Source organism: Echinops telfairi, unplaced genomic scaffold, assembly GCF_000313985.2.
Source record: "Echinops telfairi isolate 266 unplaced genomic scaffold, ASM31398v2 ScPeMD7_7420;HRSCAF=8458, whole genome shotgun sequence".
In the NCBI taxonomy this organism is placed as follows: Eukaryota; Metazoa; Chordata; class Mammalia; order Afrosoricida; family Tenrecidae; genus Echinops; species Echinops telfairi.
The window spans coordinates 29,689,651-29,698,947 of NW_022111320.1; the positions used below are offsets into that span (position 1 = coordinate 29,689,651).

Sequence of the window (9,297 nt, forward strand, 5' to 3'; positions counted from 1 at the left end):
GTACTAGGGCACTCCTTGACATTCATAGGGATTTTCTCTTTTATTCTTAAATTCCTTTATCCACAAATTTTTGCAGCCCATTTTCCAAACCAAGGGGTTCATCTTCCAATACTACATCAGACCCTATTCTGTATGATCCAGTTGCCTTTTGCTGCCTAAATTTTAGAAGGAGATCACTGGTCTTTCTACCGTATCTTAGCCTGGCAGCTCCAATGACACCAGGGTCATTCTAGCAGCATCTGAAATATTGGTGGCATGGCTTCCAGCATCCACATGATGCACAAGTCACCACAGTCTGAAAAACTGGCAATTGGTAGTGAACAACTTTGTTGTTGATGCTATGGTTAGGTGCCACTGAATTGGTTCCAACACAGAAATGAGACACCATTCAGTCATACACCATCTTCACAATAGTTTTGTTCAGCCCCGCGCTGCTGTCATTATGTCAATCCATCTCATTGAGAGTCTTCTTTTTCTCTTCTCCAGGGACTGATCGCTCCTAATCACCTAGTCAAAGTACACGAGATGAAGTATCACCATTCTTGCTTCTAAGTCCACGGTAATCTCAATATTTTTTGTCAGCACCATAATTCAAAAGTATCAATTCTTCTTCAGTCTTCCTTATTCCATGTGCAACTTTCACATGAATAGGAAATGGCTGGAAATACAATGGCTTGAGGCAGACTCACTTTAGTCTTCAAAGAACCACGTTGCTTTTCAACACTTTAAGGTCTTGTGCAGCAGAATCACCTTCACTGAAATCATTAGATGTCTCCAATTCATTTCTGTTCAAAAGAATCCTTCTATAAAATAAATCCTTTAATAAATACGACTATGTTCTTATTATAAGCACTACATTATTCAAGAAAATCAAATTACAATGCATTACTTTTCTTCCACCCAAAGCTGAAAACAGAGTTGCTATCTGTTGCCAATGTCCTTTTCTATTTGAGCCCCCACACTCATTTCGTTTGCTCTATCACTTTTCAGCTGCCAATATTCAGTATCCTCATTTTTCTTATAAAGTACTATTACACACCACTTGAGAAGTAAATTATTTCAGTCTTTCTTGTGCTCATTAATGAGCATGCTTCTCCTGCCTTACCTCTAATGTATGCAAAGAAAATAAAATCTATTTTAACAAACACTGTTTAAAACCGCCAGGTTAAAATCAATCCTTTTGACTACCTTCAAGTAACCATTCATTTCAAACTCGACATTTAAGTTTGAGATTTATTTTCCCATGCATAATTGTAACACATGCATCATGGGTATCTCATTTTAGCAGACCCACAACTAGGTATACCACTACTGTGGAGAATTACAGACAGCATCAATACCAGTATAATTTCTTTACCCTCTTAAACTTTGGTTTAGTAAATTCCTTTTACAATTGTGTTAAGACAGGAAATTATTGTTAGAATATCCTTTCCCTAATGTCATCCCAAGATCCATTAATGTGAGATTTTCCTAGAAGAGAAAGACATGGGGGAAGATGCTGTAAATGGTGGAGGTAGAAGCAGCTCTGTTGTAGAAGCAATTTGAGCACCTGTCTGGGTCTAGTGTTGACAAAGTGAGTGTTCCCTCTTCCCAGCGGCCATCATCTATGGACTACTAAGGACAGAAGAGCAGCAGAACTCAGGAGCTCAATGATAATGAAGACTAAATCCAAAAGGCAGAGACACCTGCCTTTGCTCCCTGGGGGATGGCTGACTTGCCCTATATAGTTGTCTGTGCATTCACAATACAGCCTCATGCTCCCGGCAGTAAGACCCCTGAAAGTGACTCACGCTTCCGGCTGGCGTTCTGCATGTCTAGTGATTGTCTTGGGAATGTTTCACTGCTACAGCACGCAGAGACTTTGCAGCACACAAATCTGGTTCATGTAACTATGCAAAACTAAAATCTAGTTTCTAGTGAATACAACTGACAAAACATCTAGTTCCTTTCCAGCATTTCAGGCACCCAAGAGGTCATCCAAAACCAAACTCGCGCCATTGAGTCCGTTCTGACTCGCGGCTCCCCTACAGTACAGAGTAGATCTATCCTGTAGGAGAGAGCAGTCTTGGGTTTCCATGACTGTCTTGCCAGGAGTGCAAAGTGTCCTCTTTCCTCCTTGCGAAGAGGCCAGAAGATATAGAAGGCTGTATAGAGAGGGGGAATCCCCCAGAGGATGAATTTCCTACCAGATTGGTACAGGGATGATGTAGAGCATCATGCATGTGATTTAGGAAGAAAACCATAGGGACGTTTCTGGTCGAAAACTCCTGCATCGTGCCCTTTGTACCCACCATGAGTTAAACTTCAGGTATAAATTGTATACCAACCAATGCAGTAAGCCAATCTCATTTAGCAACAAATAAACACAATGCAACTCAATTGATTTTTAGCTTAGCCATCTCAAAACTCAGATCCAAATACACTGCTCAATAAAAGTAATTACTTTTTACAGATTCTGGGTGCTTCCTGTACTTAATCTGCCTTTCCTTTCCACATTTGTTTGCTTTTTGTCATGAATTATACTGTTTTGTGAGTTGTTTTGTTTAACTTAAATCTGCCTCCAATTCTGCTGGAAAGTTAAATATACATGGAAAATGAAGAATTGATTTAAGTTCCTTAGTTTCACATTTCTTTAAATTAATTTTCTTCTAACAAATCAACTTCCAATGTATTACAGAAGAAATACTATAGCCCAAGACACTTCATATAACACTGTCAGGCTACTTTTTCAATGCAGCTATTTCATGTATTAGAAACAAAATAAAATGTTTTCTTATTAAATAAAATGACTTTTAAAAAGCAAATTTCATATTTAACATATTTAAACCTTAAAATAATATGGGAATGATGTTCTTTTAATGGAATAATTTTGTTTCTATCAAATATTAAAAAGTATTTAATATTTCTGAATGGAAAATGCTATATATATAAAAGATATATATAACAGCAATGATAATTTCCTCTTGCTTTAGATTTACTTTTGATTTTAAAATACCCTGATACAACTAAGGCTTCAGCATATCCTTCAATTTCATTTCTCTCCCACTATCCTGAAAAGTAGTCACTATACAAAAACTTTTATGTATCATTTTCATATAAACATATGGACACTTTACTGACTTATGTTTCTTATATAAGAATATACGAAGGAATTTAATTTAAATAAAACATTAATTCTATCCATCAAACTATATCTAGGAACCTGGGTGCTACCATTGGGTAAGGGTTAGACTGCTAACCTCAACGTCGGCAGTTCAAAACCACCATCTGCTCCATGGGAGAAAGGTGAGGCTATCTACTCCCATAAAGACTGCAAGCAAGCTAAGCCTCAAGGGTTGGTATGAGTCAGAATCAATTCAATGGCAGTATGTTTGGCTGGCTTAATATGTATACATTATTACAATTTGACTTCTTTAAACAATTAAAAATAATTTGAAAAACACTACTAATATAGCATTTAAGAAATCATTTCTACATGACACTTTTTAAAGTCATGGACGCCATTTTTGTCATTTTGTAAATTTTATTCTCAAATAATTATATAGTCATATGTTGGTATAAGAATTAGTTCAGCAGGGGTTTCTTGTGCCATTTATCCAGATTTTTCAGTAATAACATCTTGAAAACAATGGTATAATATTGCAACCAGAATACTGGCATTGATATAATCTACTGCTCTTATTTATATTTCCCAAGTGGTACATGTAGTATTTGTTTGTTCTATGCTGTTTTATGATTTGTACTATCCTGACCCATAGTGACCTTATAAGACAGTAGATATTCCCTGTGCGTTTTCAAGACTGTAAATCTTTATAGGAGCAGAAAGCCTGATCTTTTTCCCTTGGAATGGCTGGTGGGTTTGAAACACTGACCTTACAGTTAGTAGCATAAAGCATAATGCATTATGCCATCAGGACTCCTTACACAGAACTAAAGAAAAGCTTAACAATTGAAGTAAAAAAAAAGAACTAGTATTGGATTATAACCCAGTGTATAAAGTCAATAGACATCAATAGACATGCAATCATCTTAAAGTAAGTAAATGGGGTGGGGGGGGGCAGGCAAATCTCCTTTATAGAAGACTTCTAACTCTTTCATGTAAATAGTCTGCCCACCAGAAAACGAGCATGCTTCTCTATACCTAATTATGGACTGTGCATAGTGACTTATTTCCAAAGAGTATCCTGTAGAAAGGGAGAAAAAGACTAGCCAAGAGCATATTACCTGTGTTTCTTCACCCCAAAGAATATACCCCACAACTGTTGAGTCAATTCCAACTCAGTGACCCTACATCAGGTTTCCAAGGCTGCACACCTTTACTAGAGTAGACAGCCTCAGCTTTCTCCCACTGAATGGCTAATGGATCTGAACCATTCAATTTACAGTTAGCAGCCCAATGCTTAATTCATTGTGCCACCAGGGTTCCTTCTCAAACCATATAACCCTGGGTAAATCATGAGGAAAACATCAGACAAGCTCCAATTTAGGGGGATTTTACAAAACACCTGAACAGTAATCCTGAAAACTGTCGAGGTCATCAAAAACAAGGACAGTCTGAGAAATGGTCACTGAGTAGAGCAGATGAAAGAGATATGACTTCTAAACATAATATGGTACCTGAATAAGACCTTGGAATAGAAAAAAAGCACATTTTTAAAGCAAAGGAAATCTGAATAGACTACACACTTTAATTGGTAATAATGAATCAATATTGGTTTATTAGCTGTGACAAGTTGAACATACAAAATGCAAGATGTTCACAATAGAAGGCAATGAGACTAAGGAATATGAAAACTCTATCCTCTTACGTTTATGCCAAAATAAAAATGGTAATTCTTTTCAAGTAGTTGACCAGAACGATGGACTTGAAAGACACTGGAGATTAGCATTGAGCACTTGACTGCTAACGACAAGGTTGGCAGTTCAAACCCACAATTTGCTCTGAGAAAGAAAAATAAGGCTGATTCCATTAAGGTTTATGGTCTGGAAATCCCTGTGTAAGGTCACCACCTACAGACGGAATCAACTTGATGGCAGTAGGTGAGTAGTTGCTTTGATCAGAGCCAGCAGAGTTCCACTTTCTTAATCATAAAAGAGACCTCCCCCCCCATGTTGACATATTTTCTTGTTGTTGTTTTGAGGAAAAAAACATCATTTATCCTTGTTTTGAATTCTTGTGAATATGTTGGCTGAGAGGTAAAATGACTTTTTTTTCACCATAAGACAGAAACAAAAGAAGAAATTATAGGTTGTAAAGAATTGTGGGTAAGTGCGGTGTGGGAAAGCTGGTCTCCAGGTTACGAGGATGGCGGCTCTACGAGTGTTCCCTCTCTGCTGTGTGGTACAGCAGTATGCCTGGGGGAAGTTAGGATCCAACAGCGAGGTAGCCCTCCTGCTGGCCAGTACTGAGCCACTGGCCTGCATCTCTGAGGACAAGCCATATGCAGAACTATGGATGGGAGCCCATCCTTGGGGGGATGCTAAGATCCTTGACAACTGCATCTCACAGAAGACCCTAGTCCAGTGGATTGCTGAGGAGCAGGACTGCCTGGGGTCCAAGGTCAAGGACCTTGGCTAGCTATCCTTCCTCTTCAAAGTGCTATCAGTGAAAACTGCCCTGTCCATCCAGGCCCATCCTGACAAGGAGCGGACAGAGAAACTGCACCTCCAGGCTCCAGAGCACTACCCTGATGCCAAGCACAAGCCTGAGATGGCCATTGCCCTCACCTTCTTCCAGGGCTTGTGTGACTTCCGGCCAGTGAAGGAGGAGATCATGACCTTCCTGAAGGAGGTGCCCGAGTTCCAGTTCTTGGTCGGTGATCAGCGGGCATACAGCTGAAGCAGAGCAGAGACTGTGGCCTCGGCTCTGTGCACCTGTTTCTCCCACCTGATGAAGAGCGAGAAGAAGGTGGTAGTGGAGCAGCTCAACCTGTTGGTGAAGCAGATCTCCCAGCCAACTGGCTGCTGGAAATAACATGGAAGATGTCTGTGGAGATCTCTTGCTGGAGCTGCACCAGCAGTACCCAGGGGACATCGGCTGCTTTGCCATCTACCTCCTGAACCTGCTCACCCTGAAGCGGGGGAGGCCATGTTTCTGGAGGCCAATGTGCCCCACGCCTACCTGAAAGGAGACTGTGTGGAATGCATGGCCTGTTCTGACAACACGGTGCGTGCCGGCCTGACACCCAAGTTCATCGACATGCCAACCCTGTGTGAAATGCTCAACTACACCCCAACTCTCAGCAAGGACAGGCTCTTTCCACCCACACACAGTCCCGAAGACCCGTGCCTGTGTCCCATCTATGCTCTGCCGGTGCTGGACTTCGCTGTGATGAGGATGAAGGTCCCCGGCTCTGCCATGGAGTACAAGGTCTTGGCACTGGATTCTGCCAGCATCCTCCTGATGGTGCAGGGGCAGTCACAGCCAGCACACCCACAGTCCAGGCACCCATGCCCCTGCAGCGAGGTGGAGTGCACTTCAGTGGGGCCAACGCGAGCGTCTTGCTGAAGCTGATGGTGCCCCGGGACCTGCTGATATTCTGAGCCTGCTGTCTGCTACAGTAGCTTTTGCCCCCACAGGTGCCCCACGTCTGGGCCAGCCCTGCCTCCCAAGGCCCAGTGCTCTCCAAGTATACTAAGGGGGCGCGGGATTAAGGACACTGAATACCCCAGACTGAACCATCCTCTTTGAAGGGGGACGACTAAGGACCAACAGTCCCTTGTGTTCTTACCACTCTTGAGCCGGTTCACCTGGGCTCTGCCCCAGCCATGTCATCAGGCTAGCTCATGACCTACAGTAAGATGAGAGGCTAAGTCATGAACATCTGTGAGCCTGGGTCTGGCTCTGGGCCAGCAGCAGAGCAGGTGGGCAAGCCTGTGGACTAGTGTGCTCACCATCGCCCACTTACTGTGTCAAGCAATTATTAAAGAGCTCTGGTGTGGAGAAAAAAAAAGAATTGTGACTTGAACAGATTCTTATAATAGGGATAGTACTGGAAAATAGCCTAAAAATGTCACCATAGAATAGAATAACTGCTTTCCATGTAAAAAAGCTGATAAATAGAAAACCTTTTTATTTTTACTAAGCTTAACACTCAAAGAATTCCATCACTATTGCCTTACTCTTGGGAAAATGTCAAGTAATCAGTATAGGGAAAATAAAAATATACTTCTCTTGATGGTCAGATGACAATGCTATGCTCTGTTATCATAGCAAGACAAGCATTTAAAACTGGCCAGAAGGACTCTGGATTCGTACTCATCCAAAGTACAATACAGTCAGGTCTCTGCATGGTGACCTAAGAAACTCTCATCACTTAAACTGATAAATAAAATCCATGCTCAATTATTTCATGGCTTGGGATGCAGTAAAAGCCACCTAGCACTTAAAATACAACCACAATCTAGACAGCTTCACAAGACCCACTCTTCAAATGGCACAATCCCCATGTCTGTGTTGTTCTGATTTATTTACTAACTATACAGTTCCCCATGCAACCTTCATTAATGCCATGACAAAGCATGCTCATTTTTCATCTGTGTCTATTAATAGCAATTGTTTTGTTTTTTTGCTAATGTAGCAAAGTTGATTCTTGATGCTCAAAGGCATTGCAAGAGAGGCTGCTGAGTGAGCTAAACTTTACCATCAGAACAGTTGCAATGGTTTGCAGTATAATGATGCCTCAGCTGTGTGGACAAAAATTTGGTTCCAACCTGGACATACCTTACAAATTGTTCTGGAATTAATTGATTTCTCTTGTAGTTCTCCAAATATTTACCATTCTCTTGTAGTTCTCCAAATATTTACCATTTTCTACATTAAAACAAAACAAAACTGGCTTCAACTTGAAATAAGAACAAGTACCTGATACTTGCGTGAACTTAATCTACATCTTGAAGTTGGCTGATTACTCACCACATTTTAAAACTGAACTTCATTTTAGGAAACATCCATGAAATTACAAAGACTATGAGAATCCCGATTCCACTGCATAGTTACACAGTCATCTCACACTCCATATAACACTCTGTACACTTTCTTCCCTGCATTTGCACACCTGTGTTAACTTACTTCTTTTCTCCCTTTTCTCCCTCCTCCCTTCCTTCTGTCCTTCTTTCCACTTGCTCTATTTTCTTCAGGAATATTTCTGTGGCTTTTTATACCTGCTTTGGAAAGTGCTTTTTGCTCAAAATTCTTCTGATTATACAAAAATCCAAAACCCATTGTCATCACATCAATTCTGACTCATAGCCAACCTATCTACCAACAGCTTCATCCCAGCTCCGTGAGGACCATGCATATAGGCTAATAATCTATCCTGGCAATGGATAATGGGGTGATGTTGAAAAGTAACATAATACCAACACATGGTTTTATCATGCCATGACCACAAAGGGAATGATAAGCAATAATGATAATCCATAAATGATTTCAAAGGATCAAAACCTTGTGGTGGAGTCTTCTACTTTGCTATGCAAAAGGATACTTGATTTGAGAATCCACCAGACCCAACCAGTTTGCTGGGTCAATTCAACTACTTTACAAGATCGCTGTTCTTGAAGCCAGGAACCCTAGCACTGTAGTAGTTATGCGTTTGACTGTGATCAGCAGAATTGGCAGTTTGAGACCAGCAGCCCCTCTGTGGGAGAAAGACAGGGCTTTCTACTCCCTGTCAACAGCTACAGACTCAGAAACGCACAGGGGCAGTTCAATCCTGTTCCTATAGGGTCACTATGAGTCAGTATCAACTCAGTGACAGAGACTTTGGTTTGGTTTATTCTTGTAAGCATGCCTGGACCCACCTACACATTCAGCCAGAATTTTACAATGGTCCTATACTTAGTGCTCATAAAGGGATAACCTTAATCTTTTCAGATCACAGCAATTCAAACAAAGGAGAAAAGGTCAGTCTCTGTCTTACCTCAAACAGGAATGAATAAGTCCATGCCCATTTTCCAATGCCTGAATGTGGTAAGTTAGTTCTGCAAGGACATACGGCATGAGAGACCCTGGACAGAGCTGAGTTCAGTGAAAGACCTTAGTAATGTCTTGCCTGCACACAGTGTCTGTGTGCCCACCCTCAGGGCAGCCTGGGTCTCATAGGGAGGTCTTGGTGAAGCTAATGCTGGAGGAGCTTTGGACTGTTTCAAGCACGGACGACATTTTGCTTCTGTGGAGCTATTCTGGGTGGTGGTGGGATGAGTTTGGGTTCTACTGGATTCATGAGCAAAGCAGATTTTTATCTTTCAAGTTTTTAAACCTAGGATTCCAAACACCAGTTTGGTTGTTATGAAAAC

General features: G+C 41.2%; 1 pseudogene; it reads left to right on the forward strand.

Annotated features, from left to right (window-relative positions):
* Positions 1 to 5,305: 5,305 nt before the first annotated feature.
* LOC101644568 lies at positions 5,306 to 6,564 on the forward strand (annotated as a pseudogene).
* Positions 6,565 to 9,297: the final 2,733 nt, after the last annotated feature.